At 35.8% G+C, this 24,966-nt stretch overlaps 1 long non-coding RNA gene across 1 annotated transcript; it reads right to left on the bottom strand.

Moving 5' to 3' along the window:
• Positions 1–7,451: 7,451 nt before the first annotated feature.
• Positions 7,452–24,823, bottom strand: LOC149535110 (uncharacterized). The gene is made up of 2 exons (XR_016356928.1): positions 24,751–24,823; positions 7,452–8,073 (listed from the first exon to the last, which is right to left on the bottom strand). It is a non-coding gene; the product is annotated as an uncharacterized LOC149535110 (long non-coding RNA).
• Positions 24,824–24,966: the final 143 nt, after the last annotated feature.

The following is a 24,966-nucleotide window of genomic DNA, read 5'->3' as shown; positions in this document are numbered from 1 at the left end:
CTTTTCACTGACAAATTTCAGAATCCTAGTTTCAACCAAACTTAAAGGCAGAGTAGATATAGATTAATAATCACAATATTTATAATAAACTCGCATTCAACAAATGAGAACTTACTTGTTAAGTGCAATAAACACACCGCTGAGAACAAATGTTCTTGTCACAAGCAACCATCCAATAATGATCAACTTGCCATAAATAGTAAATCTTATCAAGGTCGCAAAAAATAAAAATAAACTAAAAAACCTACTTTTCATGAAGCATATTAAAATTTTGAAGAAACTAAAATAAGGCTTACCCACATATAATATGCTTGAAGCCAAGAATAGTCAATACTGTGAGTTAGTCACCCTCAAAAGCATCAGTATAGATATGATATATTTTACCTATAGTAGAATAGAGGAACCAATGACAAAAACACTAGAGTCTAGAACCACTAAAGCTGGAACATTCTATTTTAATGTTTGTAGGAAATGATGCACACACACACACACACACACACACACACACACACACACAAAGAGAGAGAGAGAGAGAGAGAGAGAGAGAGAGAGAGAGAGAGAGAGGCACATACAGAAACCAAGAACGGCTACCAGAATTATCACAGTAGCTACTGTAATTAAGGCTCGGCTGTCATATAAAACTCAAACCTTGAGAACTTTTGTGTAGCGCAGTCAAATTGTAGATCTCCACTTTAATGTCCTTCACCTGCTTTTACAAGTCTTGTACATAGCTAATGGTGTCTCCAACAATCGATGCCTTGTCCATCTACATAAGCAAAAACATAACCCCCTTTTAGAATAAACAAATAGAGAACTTCACATAGAATCTTCAAGAAACAGAAGAAAAAGAAACTAGAAAAGAGAAGAAAACCCTAATTTGGAATACTGCCTTGGTGATTTTGGGAACAAGAGCGCACAAAGCATAAAGCCTTTCATTTAGCTAGCCACAAGCGAAGTGATTCTACACTACTCTTTGGATGTTGATTTGACGTCTCAGATTGGAAGAAGACCTCCTGGAAGAAGACCTCAATGCATGTTGCAAGTTCTATAGAGTTCGTTCAATGCCACAAAGTGGTGCAAATGAGTCAGATCTGCACTATTTCTACCAATGCTCACCACCCTCAAAGGTTTAAGGGTCAAGTGGGAGATTAAGCATTCGACAAACCAAAGATGATTGTGAAAATCCATGCAGCCCTTGTGCAAAGTGTGATGTATGTGTGATTATGTGACTGAGCGAGACCTTTCCATCTCCTACATGACACAGTTTGGATAAGGCAAAAGTGGATTGAGATTATCAGGTTCAGGTAGAAATTCAAAGGCACAATGTGATGACAATGAACCGCAATGAGTGTGCATAACAATGAAATAGGGCATCGACCTTTTTCATTTTTGTTAGAAATGGAAAAAGAAATATGTAAATAAGCAAAACCAGGAAAGAATCTAAGTGAGTGAATGCATGAAAAGATATTACCATAAAATAGGAGAGAGAAAGCTTCAAGCTCCAACACCATGAGACAAGATATTTGGAAAGGGGAAAGCAAAGAAAACCCCTTGTGATATTATGAATGAGGCATGAAAAGCCTAAGAAGGAAGAGAGAGAGAGATAGAGAGCAATGCTCATACAATAATTAAGAAGAGGAAGAAACCTCATTGTTGTTAAATGAGAGAAGAGGGTCATCTCTTAGATAGAGATGAGAGAGAGGAGTTAGAATGTAACTCCCATGTCTATGAATGCCACCATTCATATGTGTGTGAGGCCAAGTGTGAGATTCCTCTTAAGGAGGAATAATCTAAAATTAGAAATTACAATATATATTTGTCCTCACATATTCCACTAGATGACAAAATAAGATGTAGTGGAAAAATGACAAAAAAGAAATATATTAGGATACCTTGGCTTATATCCTAATATATTACAACAATAAAGAAAGGAGTTCTAACCTTGGTTTATAAATACACCAAGGAAAGATTACAACTTCTAACAATTTTCAAAACACTATGAAGCCCGTGTTGGTTGAAATTTTGACCAACATGGGCATGGATTTTAAAAAAAGATATTTTTCCTTGCATATTCCTACCAATCCAAAACATTTTAATAGATGGTCAAAAATTTTGGTCTAAAAATGGGGTCAAATGTACTAGTGTATGTTAGAACGTTTGGATAGATTTCTTGTTTATTGTTTCTGGGTTAGTGGCACCCTTACTCTCTCTTCGGAAATCCTAGATTGGAGGGGTTCTGATCATTGGCCAATCAATTTTTATGCTATTGGGGCTTGTTCCAAAGTGTCCTCCTTTTAAGTTCTAGTTGATGTGGCTTTGTGACTCCTCTCTTCATGATTTTGTTTTATGTTGGTGGAAAGATAGCACTCCTACATATGGTATTGCTATGTTCTCATTTTCTAAAATGCTTCAATATGTTAAAAGATGGCTCAGGATGTGGAATAGACAATGTTTTGGGAACTTTCACTCTATGAAGAGGCTTGTTCAGGAAGATCTTGATGTCATCACAAGGTAGATTAGAGATCGGGGTTTCTCGGAGGATCTTGGAAGGGCTGAATCTCTTGCTTCTAGAGCTCTAAAAGAATGGAAACTTCGAGAGGAGATTTTTTGGAAGCAAAAGGCTAGAGTTGATTGGCTCCATGAAGGTGATTGGAACACTGCTTTTCTCCATAAAATGGTACAATCTCGTTGAAATCAAAGCAATATATCTTCTTTGGTTAATTCTTAAGGTATCCAACTGACTTTCTTGCCAGCTTTGTTCCAAGAGCCTACTCGATACTTTTCTACCCTCTTCTCTAAGGACTCTCCTCCTACTAATAATGAAAAAAATATTATTTTGTCTTGTATTCCTTCCCTTATCACTTAGGAAATGAATGATTATCTCATGCGACCAATATCTTTGGAAGAGCTGGAGGAGGTGGTCTTTGGCATGCCTAAGGGGAAGGCTCCTGGTCTTGATGGCTATCCAATTGAGTTCTTTGGGACATCATTAATCATGATTTGTTGGAGTTGGTTAAGGAATCCTATTCTAGCAAGCAAATGCTTTAGGCATTGAATTCTATTTTCTTGACTCTTATTCCAAAGAGAGAGGGTGTTAATCAATTGGAGTTTTTTAGACCAATTGCCTTATGTAATGTGGTTTACAAAGTTATTACTAAGTTGATTGCTGAGAGAATTAAAAAGTGGCTTTCCATTATTATCTCAGAAGAACAAGATGGTTTTGTTGCTGGAAGAATTTTTTTGGATGGGGTGGTTATTGCTACTGAGGCTATTCACTCTATGGCTACTTCAAGGGAGAGAGAAATCTTTGTTAAGTTGGATATCGCTAAGGCCTACAGTAGAGTTAAATGGAGTTTCATAAGGACTATTCTTCTTACTTTTGGCTTTAGCTCAAACTGGATGAGTTGGACTATGAGTTGTGTTACTTCTGCCCCTTTTTCTGTTCTTCTTAATGGTCAACCTTCTCAACTATTTGGTGCCTCTAGAGGCCTTTGCCAGGGTGACCCTATCTTCCCATATCTATTCATCATCATGGCTGAGAGCTTGGGCAGATTCATTAAGTATCAGGTGTCCTAGAATTCTATTTAGGGGTGGTGGTGGGGTAATGGTTTACCTACTCTTTCCCACCTTCAATTTGTTGATGATTTTGCTCTTGCAGGTCTTGCTAGGATCAAGGAAGTTGAATCCTTTCAACATACTCTAGACATTTATTTGGCAGCTTCAGGCCAAAAAGTTAATGAGCACAAATCTTCCATTTACTTTTTTAACACTCATGATTCTATTCAGCACAGGATTGCTAGTATCCTGCAGTTTCAGATTGGGTCGCTTCCTTTGACTTATCTTGGCATCTCTATTGTTGTTTCTAGGCAGCCATGTCTCTTCTGGAAAAATTTGATTACCAAGCTTCGGGATAAGGTAAATCATTGGACTCCTAGATGGCTTTCTATTGTTGCTCGGGTTACTCTTCTTCAATCTATTATCCAAGCTCTTCCTACTTATAGAAGCATGGTTCAGGCTTGTCCTGTTTACTTTCTCAAGGAGTTTGATGTTCTTTCTCAACAATTCCTTTGGAGTGGTAATTTGCATAGCACTAAATGGAGCTTGATTAGCTGGGAGACTATTTGTAGGCCTAAAAAGGAAGGTGGTCTTGGTCTTCGATCAGCTCTCTTAAGTAGTCAAGTATTGGCTGCTAAGCTTTATTGGCGATGGTGCTCTGGACAACATCAACTTTGGGCTTGTATTATCACCCATAAATATTTCATGGTGCTGATCCTTGCTCTATTTCTGTACTTCCTCTTGAAGGTCATGGCTCAATGGTTTGTCATACTCTGAAGATTGGTGTTGTGTTAGTCAAGAGAGGTCTGTTCTAGATATGTAAGGGAGGTTTTGACGCTTTGTTTTGGTCTAATGCTTGGGATGGATTCCTATCCATATTATCCATGTACCCTCATCTTTAGACTCTTTATGATTCTTTTCATGCTGTTGGATGGGATAAAGTGGCTCATTACAAGACTCCTTATCAATTGGGACCTATTGTTGGTTACAAATGGAAGAACTCTTCTTATTGGCCTCCTGGAGGCACAGACGTGGATCGTCAGGAGCTTTTTCAAATTCTGGCCTCTAGAGAGTGTTCCTCTTTGCTAGATCCAGATGTTTTGGCTTGGGGAGGTACCTTGTCTAGTAAATATCATGTCTCTATTGGGTATCGAGAGCTAACTAGACAATTATTTGGGGATGCTTAGGTCCCTTGGTGGAAGCAAGTTTGGCATAAAGTTTCTTGGTCCAAGTGCAATTTTTTCATGTGGCTAGTGGCTCACAACCGTTATCTTACGTGGGATAATCTTTGTAAACTTGGATTTCAAGGCCCCTCTTATTCCGTTTTGTGTGGTAATGGGGAGGAGTCTATTTCCTATCTATTCTTCCATTGCTTCTATTTTACTCAACTATGACACCTTTGGTGGAGTGCTTGGGGTTGCTCTTGTAGGCACGCTTCCTCTTTAACTGAGTTTTGGGCCTGCTTGGGCAGTGCTCCCTCCAAGTCTTGTCCTCTCCATGCTATTTGGATTGCTAGCCCATCGTTTATGCTCTGGCATATATGGTTGGAAAGGAATCATCAAATCTTCCAAGATGTTTGACTTGGTGTTATGCATCTTTGGTGGAAGATCTCACATTCTCTTCAAGACACTATTCAAGTGAAGTGTGCGCTAGATGGGGGTATGGATCCGGTTGATCTTGCTATATGCAATCGCCTCAATTTTGATCTTCAGGATGGGGTTGCAGCTCAAAGGTTTCCAAGAGTGTCCAGGCAGCCTCGACATCAGAGGAAAGGTCAAGTGAATTGGGATGGGCATTGGACTCCTCCCCATGGAGTTCTGAAAATTAACACTGATGGTTCTTCCCGAGGGAATCTAGGCCCTGTTGGTATTGGGGGAATGGCTCATTGTAGTTATGGTGATGTTAAATTCTTTTTCTTAGTTCACAAGGGTGATTACACGAACGATCTCATGGAAGCTCAAGCTATTTTATATATTGTGGAATAATGTTGCTTGCAGGGATGGAGCAAGATTATCTGAGTATGATTCCCAAGTGGTGGTGAACTTGCTTTCCTCACAGGAGCTTGAGGATGTTAGTTGGCAGCTAGCCACTGTTGTTAATCAGATTATTCTCATGTACCTCTTTTGAGTTTATTAGGTTTATTTATATTCCTCGTGAATGGAACAGAGCTACTAATTGTTTAGCCAAATGGGCTTCTAGTCATGCTCCAGGTTGGAATATAATGGATAGGGGGCAACTTCCCTTTGAGATGGTGCAAGAATTTGATGAACTTGTCGCTCAGAATAGAGCTCCTTGTTGAGTTCTCCTTGTTATATTTCTTTCGGTCTTAATAATTTTTTACTCGTCTTTTTCAAAAAGCAGCCTTCATTATTTTTTTATTGTAAAATAAACTAGCTATAAACTCTAATTATTTCCTAAGTTTCAAGTTGGATACAAATTTAGAGTACCCTTTAAAGGGGGAGACTAAAATTAAAAGATGTACATTTTGATCTATCAATTAGAAAACCCAACCAGAAAAATCCAAGAGGAAGAGTCATGCCAAAATTGCAAACATGCATTTAGCATGATAAAGCATTGGTCACAATGAAATTAAATGCCATAACTTTGAGGAGGAATCACGTGACATAAAAAAGCAGAAATAGTTCAATTTGAGGGGCATTGTTTACAAACATGAGAAAAGAAACTCATACAAGCAAGTTGCCATTGGTTGCTTTTGGTCTTTCATCACCATTTCAACAAGAGACCTGTTGGTTCCCAAAATTGCAGATTGGAATCCTACAAGTCTTGCCAACTCGATCCTAGGATATCCAACCAGTTATGGCCAACTTGACGGAACTAAATAGTGAAATTTGATTTCCATGTGCTTATGGCTCTACAAGGCCAAGGCAGGTGTACATGATCCTGAATAAATCACTTAAATCCAAGATCCTTGTAGCAGATTGATTAGAATGCGAATGTGATGAAAGTTTTCTTGATGACAAGAATTACATAAAACTTTAAACTTGCAAATTATGAATTAATAACAAAAGTAAATGATTGTATAAATGTAAGAATGTTTTAAATAATAATTATTATGGATTATTGCAACAAATAAATATATTAATTCTTCAAAGGAAAGAAGATATGAAGATCAATGCCAAAATTAAAATGGCAACAAAGTCAATATTATAAGTTTTAAACGTACAACTTAATAAAATTCTACGCACATCAATTATAAACAATTTAGTAATCAAGACGCGGCGGATCAATTATATGAACGTAATTTTAAAATAGTCTAGAATGTATTTTAACTCTTGTAGTTTAGAGACAAACTAGAGATAGATTTGGAAACAATTAAATATTTCTCAATATCTACGATGTTCAATTTTAAAATGCTATAATTGATCCTGTCCACTTATCTATCATATAAATTATTTATAAAATTAAAAATAATAAGTATAAAAGATGAAACTATATAATATTTCAACTCTAAAGCATTATGCATATAAATAAAATGAACATTCTTACTAGTTTCCCTAGAATTGAAAATGCAATAAAGACACTTCCTATGGATGATCCATCCACTACAGTTCGATTGTATTAAAATATTTACTCAACAATCCAGAATCCACAAGCTTAGTTCAAAAATTCATTCTTTACCTATTTAATTTTACATTTTCTATTTATAAACAATGAAAAAGTGTTTGGGTGAATAAACACACCCATTCAGTATCTAATCTTTTCAAGATTATGCAACTCTACATAACTACAAACTATCGTTAATTCCCTTTGAAATATTTACTCTTTTCAAAATTATGCAACTCTACATAACTACAAACTATCGTTAATTCCCTTTGAAATATTTACTTAACAATCCAGAATCCACAAGCTTAATTCAAAAATTCATTCTTCACCTATAAAAGAATATAATATATTAAAAATGCATCATAGTATACAAAAATTAGGAAAGTATATATGAATATGAATTGTCTTTTGTTTAATTTCCTATTTATAAACAATGAAAAGGTGTTTGGGTGAATAAACACACCCATTCAGCATCTAATCTTTTCAAAATGATGCAACTCTACATAACTACAAACTATCGTTAATTCCCTTTGAATGTTTTGGAAGTTTATTCTAAATACAAACTTTGGATAATAATAGGATATGAACATAGATGATGTATCAATGCCAATAAACTTTCTCCCGGATAAATTGGGTAATTTGATTAATGCTGGATTTTGAATTTCCGCTTGAAAGACACGCACGGCAACTGTGTTACATCGCTCCAGACTTTCTTCATCGCAGCGGTGATTCGATGCTCTGTATGATTGTGGATCATATACCATTCCTCCTAAGCAGGCTTAACGCAATTATATCATCCTGAGTTCTAACGCAAAGCCCACGCACGTCACACAATAGCAACTATGCCATTCTCCGTTTGGATGCTGATAATCACCTTGTCTGGGCATCATAACATTTAATCCTCAATTAACATTCAAATGCTGGAATTCATCGTTCTTTTCCTTGTGTATACTCCTGCAAAAAAAAAAAAAAAAAATATTAGGAGTTGGCTATTGAACAAGCATTACAATTATGATTGAATAAGATGACTCGACTCTGTTCAGGTTCGGTTTTGACGTCAAGCATGAATTCTGTAGTATTTGCTTAACAGCATGGGGATCAATTTCGGTATTGTATCTAATATGCTTTGCCAACGATGGCACCCATATGTACGACACTCCTGGGTCGAATACTATTTGTTCCAGTGACGGCTTTGAACTTCTACATAGGGTATTTTCCAGATTGATCCGACCTTGACCATGGTAAAATAATGATTTCAAGGCTCCGCTTCGTTCTATTGCATATGGTTATTCTCATCCCATCATATTCTTTGAAGCTTCCAAACTGCTGCAGGTACTATACTTTTCTCGGGATTCATCATTGTTTTAAAATATATTTACAATGTATATTTCCCTCATTGTACATACATTCCACCCCTGCTTCTATAATGGTCAATCTCTGTTCACTGCTCTGTTCACTCTTATTACACCAGCATTATCACTTCATTTAATTTAATCATGGACTCCAATGTATATATAAGTATCCCCTGGTCATAGCTTTTTGAACAATCTGAACCTGCAACCCTGATACTAATTTCTCAATGAGTAAAAGTGAATGATATATATACTTACACTGCTATCTTGTTATGATCACAACGCTTCCTTGTTTCTGAATATTATCCAGTCATAATCAATTCATGTCCTGAATATGTTTCCAGGTTCAACAAATTTCCTGAACAATACTTCCAATATGCACAATGCAACGGAAACTGAATAATTGTAAGTATGGCAGGAGCACATTTGAAGACGAGGATTACACCTTGTGAATATGAAGATTCTCTCCTTGGCATCACATTTGGGACTCTAAATTTCCATCAGGACCCACAGGAGGAAGAGCAGTGTTGAGTTTGATTCTTCTTCTAAATCTGAGAATACATTACCAGGCACGTACATAAGCATTGATTGCTGTTGTTATGGTTTTGAGTTCCTGGAATTCTACCTTTAAACTTCATAGAAAAGTTTCTACAATAGGAAGAAGCTTTAGAAGTTGTTTTTTACTCTTGGTTTCCTTATCCATGAATTCTTATTGTTAAACAAAAAGAGTGCCAGAAGAATTTAAAAGGGGTCAATCAGATTTTTAGAAACTTTGATTTATTTCTTATTTTCCTTCTAATTTCTTCACAAATTGAGAAGAGCCGAGTTGAAAAGGGAATTCTAGTTTCTCTCTCTGTTAAATGGCTGGGTTGATTAAGTTTACTCCCTTTTAAATGTGATGGAAGGGCTCCATAAATAATAATAGAAGATTCCAATGCTATGTTCTTGATAGTTGACTACCAACATTGAGTTGTGTACAGCTATTCTTTTTCTTCCACTATTTTCGAATGAGGGTTTTAGTGATATTTTTGTTTAAAACAGCAAGTGAAAAACAGTTGTGTTATTCTTCCAACAATTGGAAGAGAATATTAATGCTGATTAAAAACAACATTTCAAATGTTCGGTACCAGCATTTAAAACGGGGTTTATGTGTTTTCTATTTCACCATTTACAATAGTGCTATACTGTTGCCTGCAGCATTCAGAATACAGCTTAGAAACTATTTATTTTACCAATATTTTAAATGGGGTGGGGATTTCTTTTACCCAACACTAAAAATGTTGTTATTCTGTTCATAATCAATATTGGGAACAATGTATACACTGCTCATAATTCACATTTTAAATAGAGGATATGTTGTTCATATCAACACTGAAATGAGAGTTCATGTTCTTACCAGTTTCACAAAAGACTAGATCTATGGTATTCACTTGACTTTTGGAAGTAGAAACATATTGTTGCTTAAGATTTTGAACATATGATCATGCTGATTAATATGAACTTAAGTAATGATGAAAAGGCAATTTGTTATTATCTCACCATTAAAGCTGTTACAACAACAACATTAAGGGACTATTAGAGTGGAATCGTTTGACTAAAGAAATAAAAACCCTTCTCGTCTTGTTACTTATACTCTGACATGTCACTACGTATTCAGACCTGGGCATGATAGAGAGATACAATACTTAAGTAGCAAGAGAAGATGCTTAAATTTATGCAACACTAGATAAAATTATGGTCACACCAACTGATTCAATAGGTCTGTGGATGGGTAGTAAACAATTCCTCGGTGATGTTTTCCCTCCCAAGATACATCAGACCTAAATGGAAACAGAATGAAGACTCAAATACCTGGATGCAATAAGATACCCTAATCCCTATCTTGTAATTCAGTTACCATTATTTAATCTCATGTATCCTAGTTTAGTTTCATTATTGTACTTATTGTCTATAATACTTTTTTGTACTTCAATTCTACTTCTTACAGTTTAAAGATTTAATTTAATTCTTAACTAGTATAAATATCTTAAATAAATCTATCTAAAAAAATACCGATAGATATCCACTACAAAATAATTATAATCTAATTTACTACATTTAAAATTATTTATATTTCCTTTATCCCCATTTATTTAGCTTTTTGCTAACTTAAGCTTTTTATTTTAATTTCTTACAAAATGGATGATTTATATTTCCAAATATAATAATTTATATGGATATTTTATGTGGTATTTATTAAATTATTTTTAAAAGTATTATTCTATTTATAATAAAATTTAAACTTTTGACGTGTAGATGGTTGTCAAATTTAACCTAGAAGAATAAAAGTTAACATTAATACAGACACACCATCTCACTCGCCCATTCTGCCATTGTAGAATGCCTATCAGCGTTAATTAAACTTTTTAAAAGAAGATTGTATTGTTCTTATTCAAATGTTTGAACTATTATGATATATTCTTTTATTTAGTCTCTAGCTCATGTATATAGTTTCTTTACCTATTGTTATATTGATCTGTTTGTTACACTTGTAACGTGTTGATCTGTCTATTACACTTGTAACGTGTTTGGTAGTTGCTTGATCTATTTGTTATACTTGTAACATGTAGAATTGGATACCCATCCGCCTCCGATCTTCCACGCACATCTGCTTCAGTATCCAGTCATTCCAGGAAAGTATCATTATCTTAAGTTTTTCTCCACTCAACCCTGAGATATCTACGATATTGGTAACATCACACAAATTTTGTAGTACTCCTTGAAGGTGGAGCATACAAGCATAACCCTTATAAAACCCAACTTCATAGTTCTAATGTTCAATCACATGATTCAAAATAGTTTTCACTAAAGGATTACAAGGCTTTAGTTGTTAAAGACTTGAAGAGTCTATTGTCTCCCAAGAATTCTGTAAACAAATAGGTGTAGTGAGGAAGTACCGATTTCACTTAGAATTGGCACTTCTGATTGACTAAACCATATGAGCTAATAATGCAATTATTATAAGGATAGATGCAAACATTAGTAAAGCATTGCATAGTAAAATCCAGAGTCATATAGTACGTACAAAGACCATAGATGGGCAATTTCTTCAACTTTTTATACAAGAAAAGGACTAAGAATTCTTGGCATTTGTTAACACAAGAAAAAACATGTTACAGAATAATTAATTTCAAGCACATAAATGTTCAACTTTTGAGGAATAAAATGTGTGAAGTTGGCATTACCTTCAAGAGTGGCATGTAGTCAAGCAAAAACTTTTTGGAAATGGCAACCTTGGTTTACACATTCTACAATTATGTCAAAATTTATTGTAAATAATAATATTTTCAAATTACATGGTGGAATTATTCATGGTACTCAAACTTCCACACAAGGAAGATAGTTGTGGACAAGTCTTTCTTATAATTTTTGAATGGTATTTGTGTAAGTTCGTGAAGGTTTTCATTGTGCAATTTGTTGTGCAAGTTGCGGTCAAGAATTCCATCTTCAGTTTCAATAATGCATTGCAAGGAGGTGTAATGGGCACCCTGGAAATGCCCAAAAACTAAACCAATTGCTGATAGAGATTTTAATGTTTTTTGCATAGAATTTGAAACCACATAACATGAACAAAAAGGAATTTATGCAAACTGAAGATTGAACTACTATTGAAATAATATTAGTTTTCAAACTAATAAAATTAAATACAAAGCAAACTCACTAATTACTCTCCATCATAAAATCAAATACATAACAAACTCTTCAACTCACTAATTACACCCAATCTGCCTATAGCTGGGAATGTGCCCAAGCTGCCTGTTAATGAAGTTGATAGCAATGAATTCCTAAGGCCAAACACCAACGGAATGACGTCTAGAATGTCACAAGAGAGGATAGACGTCCTCAAATGCCAAGAATAGATCTGTAACTCACACATCCATGTTCTTCTCATATTCCACCATGCCTAACAATAGCTACGAGCTCTCCTTTTATTCCTACTTCATAGGGTTGACCACTTTACACAAGCAATGTGGGATAAATAAAATAAAATAAAATACAATAAAAGGCTAACGGTCACACAACTAGACATCTGCTAAAGTGGGAACATTACAGTCTACCCTCTTTGACATTGCTTGTCCTCAAGCAATCTTAGTCTTGTTTACTGTAGCACCTACTCACTCTCCCAAGTCGCATCTTCCTCTGGTAGGTGTCTCCATTTGACTAAATATTCTTTAATCACCTTGTTTCGCATAGTTCTTTCCCTGGTATCCAGAATAGCCTCAAGAATCAATACGAGCTTCCCCTCCTCATCTAATGGTGGCAAATCTACAGAAGGCACAACGCTCTAACCAATGGCTTTCTTAAGCCTCGACACATGAAACACATTATGCACCCGACTACCCTCTGGAAGCTCAATCTCGTAAGCAACCACCCTGCGAATAACTCTATGGGGACCATAAAATCTAGGCTTCAACTTCTCTGCTTCGCTCTTCTTGAGTGATGACTATCTATATGGTTGTAGCCTCAAGTAAACCATGTCCCCAAACTCAAAATTGTGCTCTATTCAGTGCTGATTAGCATACAATTTCTGCTGATTCTGGGCTTGCTATATATTCTCCCTGAGCACCCTCAAAATATCCTGACTACCCTGCAAGAAGTCTTTGGCTTTGGGACTCTACTATCCCCCAAAACTAGATCTATGAAGCTAATTGTTTCATAACCATACAGTGCCATGAATGGAGTCATCTTGATGGACATAGGATAAGTGGTGTTATAACAATGCTGTCCCATATGTAGCCATTTGACCCAAGCTCTCTGTTGTGCAGTCACATAGTTCCTCAAATATCCTTCCACCCATTTATTCACAATCTTCGTCTGCCCATCTGTCTGCGGATGATAACTAGTGCTAGGTGTAAGATTTGTGTCACACAATCCAAACAATTCCTACCAAAAAACACTCATAAATTAACTATCCTGGTCACTAACAACGAAGCTAGGTAGCTCATGTAACCTAAATATCTCTCTGAAGAAAAGATTGGCCACCTATGTTGCTGTGTAGGTAGATGGAATAGCAAAGAAGCGAGAAAACTTTGTCAGCCGGTCAATTACTGCATAGATGCAATCTCTCCCCTGTAGTCATAGTAACCCGGTGATGAAGTCCATAGAAATACTTTCCCATTTCCTATCCGAAATGGGCAAAGGCTATAACAACCCTACAAGATATGCGTGCTCTCCCTTATTCTATTGAGAAACTGCATACTCCCTGACATGCTTCTGAACATCATACTTGAGCCCTTTCCATGTAAACTGCTCATGGATCTACCTGTAGTTCTTAAAGACCCCTAGATGTCTAGTTGTAGGTGCATCATGAATTGCCTTCAGTATTACCTCCATAAACTATGATAAAGGAATCAAATATATCCTACCCTGTTACTTGATCAATCTGTCCATCACCATATAACGGTCATCCTATATGGTGCCTGCAACCACTCCAGAAGCCCAAGTGTCCCTCGCATACTCTGTTGTGATCTTATTTCTCCAATCTCCTATAATCTCAGTTAGAGCACAAATATGAGGTCTCCTGGATAAAGCATCTGCCACCACATTCTTCTTCCCTTTGACAAACTCAATGTCAAAGTCATAAGCTTGCATCTTTGTAATCTACTTCTATTGTCTATCATTCAAATCTCATTGACTCATGAAGTATTTGATGTTGTTGTGATCAGTCTTGATAACAAACTTCCCCCCAACTAGGTAGGGCCAAAACTTGGCTAATGCATGCATAATAGCCAACATCTCCCGATCATAGATGGAATATCTCCTCTCTACTCCACGGAGCTTCCTGATCTCAAAAACAATGGGATGCTTCTCCTGCATCAAGATTGCCCCAATCCCATCTCCTGATGCATCACAATGAAGCTCAAATGGCTTTGTGAAGTGTGATAGAGCTAGTACTGGACATCATGACATCACCTTCTTGAAATGATCGAGGCTTCTCTGAGCTGCCCCTATCCATGCAAAGGCCCCTTTCCTAGTAAGGTTTGTCAAGGGTGCAGCAATCTGTGAAAAACGCTTAACAAATCTCCTATAAAAATCGTAGATACCAAAGAACCCCTTAAGATGTGTAAGGTTCGTAAGAGTACACTAATCAACAATAGCTCTAGTCTTTTCGTGATCTTCCCGAACTCCATCTGTGCTGATGATATGCCCAAGGTATAGTAGCTCAGTCAACCCAAACTCACACTTAGATTCTTTGGCATATAGTGACTCTTTCTCCAAAATGGACAACACAATCTCAAGATGTTGTAAATGCTCCTCCCATGTCTTACTAAAGACTAAAATGTCATCAAATAAAATCAGGACAAATCTCCTAAGCTGCCCCCTGAATACCTGATTCATGCAACTCTAGAATGTAGCAGGGGCATTGGTTAGTCCAAATGGCATAACCAAAAAATCGAAGTGGCCATAGTGACAGTGAAAAGTTGTCTTCTCAATGTCCTCCCTCATCCTGATTTGATGATACCCTGACTGAAAATCAATCTTTGTAAAAAAGCATGCACCATGCAATTCATCAAGCAGCTCATCTGTCCATGGGATGGGATATCTGTTCTTAATGGTCTTCTTATTTAATGCCCTGTAATCGATGCACATGCGCATCATCCCATCCTTCTTCTTTACCAAAACTACTACTGAAACAAAGAGGCTTTTACTAGGCCTGATATGCCCCATCTCCAACAACTCTTTAATTGCCTTCTCTATTTCAGCCTTGTGTTTCTTAGGATGATGATAGGGAGTAATCATAACTGGTTTGGCTCCCTCCTTGAGCTCAATAACATGCTCTATCCCCCTGTCAAGAGGAACCCCATGCAGAATCTCGCCAAACACCTTAGTGTGCCTATCAAGTATCTCCCGGATATCTTGTGGATGACTCTTCACCTATAGCTCCCGTGAAGCTAGCATAGTAAAAAATTCTACTGCCCACTCTATGTCATTATGCTGAAAAAGTCTCTGCATTCTCCCCAGGGAGACTACTCTGCAACTCCCATCTGAAAGTCCTCTAAGTACAACAGTTCTCCCCTCATGCTGAAAACTCATCTCTAATTTTGCTAGGTTGAGTGTAAAGTCGACTAGCAAGGCCATCCATGTCATGTTGAGGATGACATCATAGTCTCCCATGTCTACTACATAGAACTCATCCTCCAACTCATAGCCATCTCCAACCTGATGTGAAGATTAGATATCTTTCGAGTGCATAATAATTTGTCACCATTAGCTACCATGACTCTAAACCCAACATGCTCCTCGGTCTATAAACCTCTCTTGGCTACCAACTGTGCATCTATGAATTCATGTGTAGCTCCAGTCTCAATGAGTGAGATCACTTTCTGCCCCTGGATAGTACCCCTGACCTTAAATGTGATTGCCTTATGAGCCCCTGTTAATCGTGTCAATGACTTCTCATCCTTAGGAATGTTGCTCTCCTCTGTAGTGCTATCTCACCTGAATCATAGTGTTAATCCTCCCTCTTTGACTGTGACTCCTCTACTGAGAAATACTCCATTTAATTTGCCTTAGCCTTGAGAGGACACTTATGAGATAAATCCAAGGCTCTCTGCAATGAAAACATAGCTTCTTTCTCAACTCATTCAGGGTGTCATTATCCAACTTATCCCTTTTGGCTGAGCATCCTTGTGAAAAGATTTTTTGTCCTTCTCCTCTATCCTTTTTCATATATGAATCCCTGTGTTGAGATATGCTCCTAAAGGAAGAAGGTGCTAAGTCACAAGCTTTTTTAGTGGCCTCCTATAACGTAGCTAGGTCATGCCCCTTGACCCAACCTTGCAAGGGATTTGAGAGTCCATCCATAAACAACACTACTAACCTCCTCTCTGAAATATTTGTGACCAACACAGTTAACCTCTGAAATTCACTGATATACGTCTGAACTAATCCCCACTGCTTGAGTTGTGCCAGCTCCTTAAATTGTAACTCGGGATCCCTAATATCAAATCTCTCTATGAGCTTCTCAGTGAACTCGTAAGATGTGATCTAATTATGCCCCAAGGTTACCATGCCATGGTGCCACCACTCATGCATCAATTCATCCAAGTGGATAGCCGCATACTTTATAGCCTCCTTCTCAAGCATAGGATTCAGCCGCAAGTATGTATCTACCTTTTGCACCCAAGCTCGTGCGGTCATCTTCCCTGAAGCATCATAATAAGGTAAAGAAAGTTTCCCAACTTTCTTCCTTGGCTCAAAGTTTTTATTTCTCCCTCCTAATCTGGGCATGTGTCTCATCCTCAAGTCCATATAATCTCTGAGGGAAATATCCACCTGAAACTCTAGTCCACTAGCCTGGAAATATCTGAGGGAAATATCCGCCTGAAACTCCTAGTCCCCCCTGAACTGATCCTGTAATTCGGTAATCTGCGGTTCATTAATTGGTTGAACTAGATCTTTGGGTGGGAAGGTGGGTAGAAGAGGTCTTGAGCTCGTTGTTCAAGCTGGGTCTGGGTGAGCTCGCTGTTCAAGCTGGGTGTGCAACATGTCTAAAGTTATCAGCCTTATTCCCATGTTGTCACGTCCATTATTACCATTAATGTTACTCTCAGGACCATTGTTGTTGCCTCGGCCTCCATTATTATTGTTTCCATTGTTGACATCACCTAGATATATATTGATGCCCATCTATCTAGCCATAAGCTACAACATCATATCCATTCACCTATTCTGCTCCTATTGCATATGTTGCCCCTCCTCTAATGTACCCAGTAACCCTCTAAACATTACATCCTCTTGATTTGGACCGGTATTCCTACCTCCACCTAATCCTATATTCATGTCATCTCGATCACCCATACTGTTGTCTTGTTCAAAGAATATCTCCTCTGTGTTTGTATGATTGGATTGTATGTCCCTCTGCACGGATGAACTAGCCTATTCGCTCTGCAAGTCTGAACTCCTACTTTGTCTTGCTCTGGTATTGTGAAAATTATAAAGCCCCTGTCGCATGCTCAAACATAAATGCTTAGCCCTTTGAATTTCTGATATTAGTGTTTTGACATTTTGTCAAACACTTTTCCCTTTATCCGGCTATCCTAAATTCTCTATAAGACCTCCACAGGATAGCAGGACTTATAGCTCTGATACCATTGTAATGGGCACCCTAGAAATGCCTATCAATAGCTACAAGCTCTCCTTTTATTCCTACTTCATAGGGTTGACCACTTTACACAAGCAATGTGGGATAAATAAAATAAAATAAAATAAAATAAAAGGCTAACAGTCACACAACTGGACAATTGCTAAAGTGGGAACATTACAAAAGAGTTGATGTACAAAAGTTGTGGTTCTTGCAGTGTGACATATGAAAGCTGTGTGGTTGGCACAAAATATAAGGTGATCGGTATAGTGAAAGGTGCACATTCTTTGTTTTCAAGGTTCCAATTACCTACCATTGTAAGAAAGATTTAAGTAGAAGTATGAAATGTGTTTTGAATTTAGTCAACGACAATGGCTGTGAGTATTTATAATATTGATTGTTTTTGTTGGTTGCTTGGATATTTGAGGGAGCTAGTGTTTAGATAAAAGATTTGGTACATTCTTCATAGAGTGTGTCAATGAAAGTGGATAGAATTGGTCTAATAATAATTGTACCTCTTGTGCCACTGTGTACAACATTCTTTAGGAAGAGAAGCAATGTTCTTGGTGTTGTTGCTGAAGAAAAGTTTTTTTTCCAAGATGACATAGGGATTGCTATGTGTTTTTGGAACTATTAGTTGCCAAAAGAAGAAATGTGCTCATATAGTTAATGAACATGTGACTAGCATATAAATTATTTTCTTGTTTATTAAAATATCTTACAATAGCTGCATCAATGGCTATTCTTCATGTTTAACCTATAGTTGGAATTGTGTTGCTTCTTGATCATGAAATGCTACAAAGATTCTTTGTGTTGCCATTGAATTGATGTTTGTTGACTTCATTAATTGGGAAATGATTATATCAGGTGTTAGACTTCGATGCTTGCACTCTCTAACGATTTTTTCAGTTAATTTAAAACTGAGCTGCAGAGAACAATTAACATGACAATATCCAATTTTAAGATTAGGGATGAGATCAGGAAAGGTGGCAAGAGAATATAAAGAATATTGTTTTCAAACACAAAGAAAAAATATATTGATATAACTCAATAAGAAATTATGCTTTTATCAAAATTAGATAATCATCATATGACTGCATGATACTATGGTTATACAAACATTGAGAAGTTTCGATATATTGTGTTAGATCAATGCAACTGTTATTTATAACACTTTACTAATGTACAAGAAGAATGTATGTTTCATATAACAAACATTGAAAATGAGAAAGAAAATGAATTAGAAAAGAAATAAATTAATATTCATGAAAAAATTATTCATATGATTTGTGTATTAAATTTGTTAATATATTACTTTTTTTATTTTGTTTTACTAAAAATTTATTTCTTTTAGAACTTCTAAATTAAAAACTAATCAATTTTTCCTTTAATATCAAGAAAATAATTGATGGTTTTTCTCACATCCACAAAAAATATTATTCATAGAAATTTGACTCCTGCAAATATTTTTTAAAAATTCAACACAACTATCTTCATGCAAAAATCTCAAAATTCAACTATCGTAGTTTAACTCTGAAATTTTCCATGAAGATAGTTGCATTCAAAATTTAGCAAAACATTTGCAAGATTCAAATCTCTACGAACAATATATTTTCAGCAGATGTGAGAAAGAACTTCTAAATTAAAAACTAATCAATTTTTCCTTTAATATCGAGAAAATAATTGATGGTTTTTCTCACATCCACAAAAAATATTATTTATAGAAATTTGACTCCTGCAAATATTTTTTAAAAATTCAACACAACTATCTTCATGCAAAAATCTCAAAATTCAACTATCGTAGTTTAACTCTGAAATTTTCCATGAAGATAGTTGCATTCAAAATTTAGCAAAACATTTGCAAGATTCAAATCTCTACGAACAATATATTTTCAGCAGATGTGAGAAAGACCATCCATTGTTTTCCTACATTAAAGAATAAAATTGACTAATATTTTTATTTAGAAGTTAAAAAATTTAACTTTTTAGAACATTAAAAGAAAAAAGTAATATTTATCAAATCTAATAGATATTAACCATTGGAAAATCATTAAAAAATAAATACTATGACAATACCACAATATATTCAATGTTTGATATGTAGTTATCTTCTTTCAATTTTGATGATACTAGGAAATATTTCAATTATTTCTTCTTACATAACTTTTTTATGAATTGTAATGTATTTCTCCATAACCTGTTACTTATATCATTTCTAATGTTTGCACCAAGAAACATATTCTTTGTAAATCGTAATAAACCCTTAAAAATTATAGTTGCATGAGTCAATGTGATATACTGAATTTTTCAATCATTTAAATTACCACAATACCTTCATGTATTTAAATTATTATCGAATTTGGATAAAAACATAACTTCTTGTTCAATTGTATCAATATACTTATTGGTAATGCATTTAGGAGCAACATTCACTTTATACTAATAAATTTGTGATATTGCTATCAAGATTTAACTGTGTGATTTTTGAGTCAAACTCATTGACCCATGTTTCATGAGTAGTGATTCAACATGAATCCATCTCTCATGAGAATAAAAGGAACACTTAGCACTCATTGGATCTAGGTGATGTTCACAGGGGTGAAGCACTGGGACTTCCTGAGGGGTCACCCATCCTAGTTCTACTCCAGCTTGAGTGTGCTTAACTACGGAGTTTCCTCTATGGTTAAACCCAAAGCTTGCAACCCCATTTGCAAAACCTTCACCAAGTGTTGTGCCTTATGAACCATTCATTAGATGAATAGGGGAGTCTTGGAAACACTGATACGACTTGCATGTGTTAATCATATAGCTAGCTAACATTCCAAGATTGAATAGCATACTGAGATCGGCTAACATTCCGAGATTGACTAGCGTGCTGAGATCGGCTAACTAACCCTACCTCTGTAGTGGCTGCCCAATCAATAAAAAGACTACCCCGCCCTATCTGGTCATTAACCATGGTTCATAAGGCACAACACTTGGTGAAGGTTTTGCAAATGGGGTTGCAAGCTTTGGGTTTAACCATGGAGGAAACTCCATAGTTAAGCGCGCTCAGGCTCGAGTAGCACTAGGATGGGTGACCTCTCGGGAAGTCTCGGTGCTTCACCCCTGTGAGCATCACCTAGATCCAATGAGTGTTAAGTGTTCCATTTATTCTCATGAGAGATGGATTCATGTTGAATCACTACTCGTGAAACATGGGTCAATGAGTTTGACTCAAAAATCACACAATTAAATCCTGATAGCAATATCACAATTTGACTTGCTGTGGAAATTATCTCCTACTTATCAACTGATGAGCTTAAGGGGCTTTCTAATGAATGGTTCATAAGGCACAACACTTGGTGAAGGTTTTGCAAATGGGGTTACAAGCTTTGGGTTTAACCATGGAGGAAACTCCGTAGTTAAGCGTGCTCAGGCTGGAGTAGTACTGGGATGGGTGACCTCTCGGGAAGTCTCAGTGCTTCACCCTTGTGAGCATCACCTAGATCTAATGAGTGCTAAGTGTTCCATTTATTCTCTTGAGAGATGGATTCATGTTGAATCACTACTCATGAGACATGGGTCAATGAGTTTGACTCAAAAATCACACAGTTAAATCCTGATAGCAATATCACAATTTGACTTGCTGTGGAAATTATCTCCTACTTATCAACTAATAAATTCATTCAAAGACAACTATTTTAATACTATCTTTGTCGATCTTTTGCCTGACCTTGAAATTGTTTAGCCTCTTTTCTTACATCAATCCCTATATCTTTATATATATATATATATCACTTATGTGCATAATTTGATCACTATGTCCATATTCTTGTGTGACATTAGAAATAATTGTATGACTTTATTTGAATATGCATCTATAGGTGAAAGATAGGGAAGTCTTAATGCAGAAAAACAAAAACAAAAAGATATACAGTGTATTAGTGTAATATAAAATAGAATGCAAAGATTGGAATCAGCATTAAGGAAAAAAATTGAAATAGCTTTACTCCTGAATCCGTTTTGAAGTTTCTAATCTCATATTTAGGTGTCTTTATTAAATATGATGAATTTTTTTAAAAGGTAAAGTAAAAATCTTCCTGAAACAAAGTTGGCAACATAGCCAATCTCAAGGCTTAACAAATACAATGGGTGAGTGCTAAGTCAGACTCCAGCTGCAGCTGAAGCTGAAGCAGAAGCATAGAATATTGGTAATAGAGGAGTACAAAACTTTTTCTAAAGACCAAGTGGCTATTTTGCATCCTTGTGGGTGACATGAAGAATGTTTTGGATATTAAGGCCTCAACATGGGCTCTAATTATGAATAGTTAGACGATTACAAAAACAAATCATCAAACATAACTATACAATACAAGTATTCAAAAAGTTTCAAGTTTTCTTGCAATTTGAAACTCCAAAAGTGAGCAGACTAACAAAATATATATCAAAAAAGGAGAAACAAACCTAAAATGAACCTAATATATCAAATAAGTTACAACTTGTAGAAATTTTTTTTTTTTAAAATTAGATTCGCACGTGTAACTAGCAAGCATATTATCCAATTACGACTTTTAGGCTACATCAAATAGACCAATAATAAAGTAATTAAATTATTAATAATAATATTTATCTTTGACATTTGACATTAATCAATGATCAAGCATCATAGATACATACTATAAAATGAATTAATTTTACAATTATGTATCTCTTATTTTTCGAACATATAATGTACATATATATTTATACATACACATGAACACATACGAATCATTATGGGAAAAAAATCATGAATCCACATACTGGATTTTTGTACTCAAACCTGTCCTTGAACCCAAATCGACAACTTGGGTATTTGGTAAACTGAAGAATGTAAATGTAAGTATACAATGTTACCCCAAGTTTTTGGGATAGTGATGGCAGGGGAAAAGGGTTCAAGTTTTTGGAAGGGCAAATTTTTAGCCAAGTTTGGGGACGGCAAGAGGATGACAAAGGGGAGAGCTATATAAATATAGAAAAAATATAAAATATATAGGAAAATTTGCATACATACATTATATTCATGGAAAACATGGATAAAGCATGTCATTTAAACATCAAAGAACCTTTACATACAACATTTCAATAGTCAAACTCAGTGCTCAATATGCATTCATAATTTAGAATTATTGTCTATGTGCACGTAATATTAAAATAACAACATAAAAAAAAAAAATGAACCCAAGAACATAATTCACAATTCATTGTTGATAGCAACACTTGGACAATAACCCATCTTCCAAATTGTAACACACTACTATAATTTACTGCTGAAACTACGTCTAAAACTACACATCCAACTTATTGTAAGTGAACTGATATTAATACAAAAGGTCTGCTATACAGTTCTGATCATGATCATAGTTGCCAAATCTATTTGAAGGTAATAGTTGCCACATACAGATAGTTGCTACCAGAATGAAAGGTCAGTGGCCTACAAAGAGATTTGGTGAGCCTGGTAATTGGCAAAGAAAGCGCAGAGCTGCCAGATAGCTAGAAGAACTAGCTGCTGATAAGGATGACATTGTTGTTCATGAAGAGCTGAGTGCAAATGATGCATACTTAGTTTTACACAGGAAGCTGGCATCTACAAATTGTAATGACTGGGAGAGTAATTATTCAGAGGAAATAGCTACTGTGGGAGATGGTGAACCAGAATAGTGAGATAGGTATTCTCTCTTGAGAACAATTTTTAATTTGACCTCTTATCATAATTCTTGTATGTACTATAAGAGTCATTTACCTTGTTATGCTCTTGTTCTTTTCTTTGGAAGCCTTGTGATTTTCTAGTACTTGTGTCATGAATATCTTTGTGTCATGAATATTAAAAAAAACTTCCTTGTTTCATGTCTTCCCTGCATAAAAAGAGGTGTCATGTCATTATTAAGGAGCAATAAGAATTTGAATTTTTGCAGATAGCACAATTCTTCCTAGAGAGAAGAGCTTTTCCAGTTAAATCTAATTAACAGTGTCTATAAATTTGTCAATCCAGAAAGACGAAGAGGAAATTGTTTCTGATTTTAGGAGTACTCGTTGAGTTTATATGTTTCTTCTTGTTCGTTTTTTTTTTGGGATTTATATCCTCCAGGGAATTGTTGAAAGAGATAATGGCTGTAAGGTGTCCCCATGTGTTTATACTATAACAAACTTCATCTATCAATTTAACAGTTAATTTTCCAATGACAATATTGCTGAGCACGGACTGAAAAGGGTAATATTTCACCGTCAATTTAATAGGAAGGAAAAGAGCACTCCTCAAAGATGGATTTGGAAACTAAATACTAAGCAACATAAGTTTAGGTGCAAGTTCAAATTGCATTGGTATTTCATAAAGAATGAATGAACGAACGATTTTAATAACGTCTATGAGGCCAAAGCAGCCTATGGAAACTACAAGCACGCCAAAAATAAATAAATTTTAAAAAAAACATTAGGCCTTTTGGAGTATTTTGTCTAATTCTGACCAGTAAAGTGAAGGACGTAATTGTAAGTTTGTGAGGAATGCTTAAAAAAACAATCAAGCCCATTTTTCACAATCAAATATCTATGGACAATTAAGAGTCTTGAAACGAATATTTGCTTTTTCAAGATGGCTCAAGGCCAATTTCACATGGTTAAGAGCTAAATATGCAGTACCTGAGAATCCCTAATTATAAATGTAATAAGGTCACAGACCTAGTCTAGCTAGAGACAAAATGCTGACAGTGCAAAGGCAATCGCTTTACTCTACTGAACAACTTTGACATCGTTCATCGGAATATATAACTTCAGTGAAAATGCGGCTTGAAACATAAGACTACAGGCGAGATTCAAAACTGCCTTACTATATAAGGCAGCTGATAATGCCCACAAACATATAAATATGTGAAAAAGCTGGTCTTGCGGAAAAACCTAGACGGAATCAAAATCTGTCTCACCATATAAGCCAGCCCAAAATTTCAACAAATATACCACAATCGGAGGGTTATGCCCGTTGCTCAAATATTGTACACATATATTCTATAGTTCATTTAACAAGGTTGATTAAAATGCAATTTATCCATAAGATGTGACATAAACAATTCCATTAACTGTCCACAAAAAATACCAAGATGTGATTCGAACACAAAACATCTTCAAACACAATTCACGTACCCGCAAACAGGATGCACTCTGCGAAATGTGTCATCTTCCTCTCTGGCAAGAATCATCATTAAAAGTTGAAACTGAAACAAAACAAAAATCTGAGCTCCGTGAATTCAATACATTATATTACTAGATTGCATAATCATCTTGTGTACAAGTCACAAGGTATGAAATGCTAAAAGAATATATACATCGTGATAAGATACAACATCCCATAGGATCTCA

Source organism: Cupressus sempervirens, chromosome 10 (assembly GCF_028749045.1).
Source record: "Cupressus sempervirens isolate cs-2001-9-10 chromosome 10, ASM2874904v1, whole genome shotgun sequence".
In the NCBI taxonomy this organism is placed as follows: domain Eukaryota; kingdom Viridiplantae; phylum Streptophyta; class Pinopsida; order Cupressales; family Cupressaceae; genus Cupressus; species Cupressus sempervirens.
The sequence above is the reverse complement of the archived record's forward strand: the minus strand, read 5'-3'. Positions and strand labels throughout refer to the sequence as shown.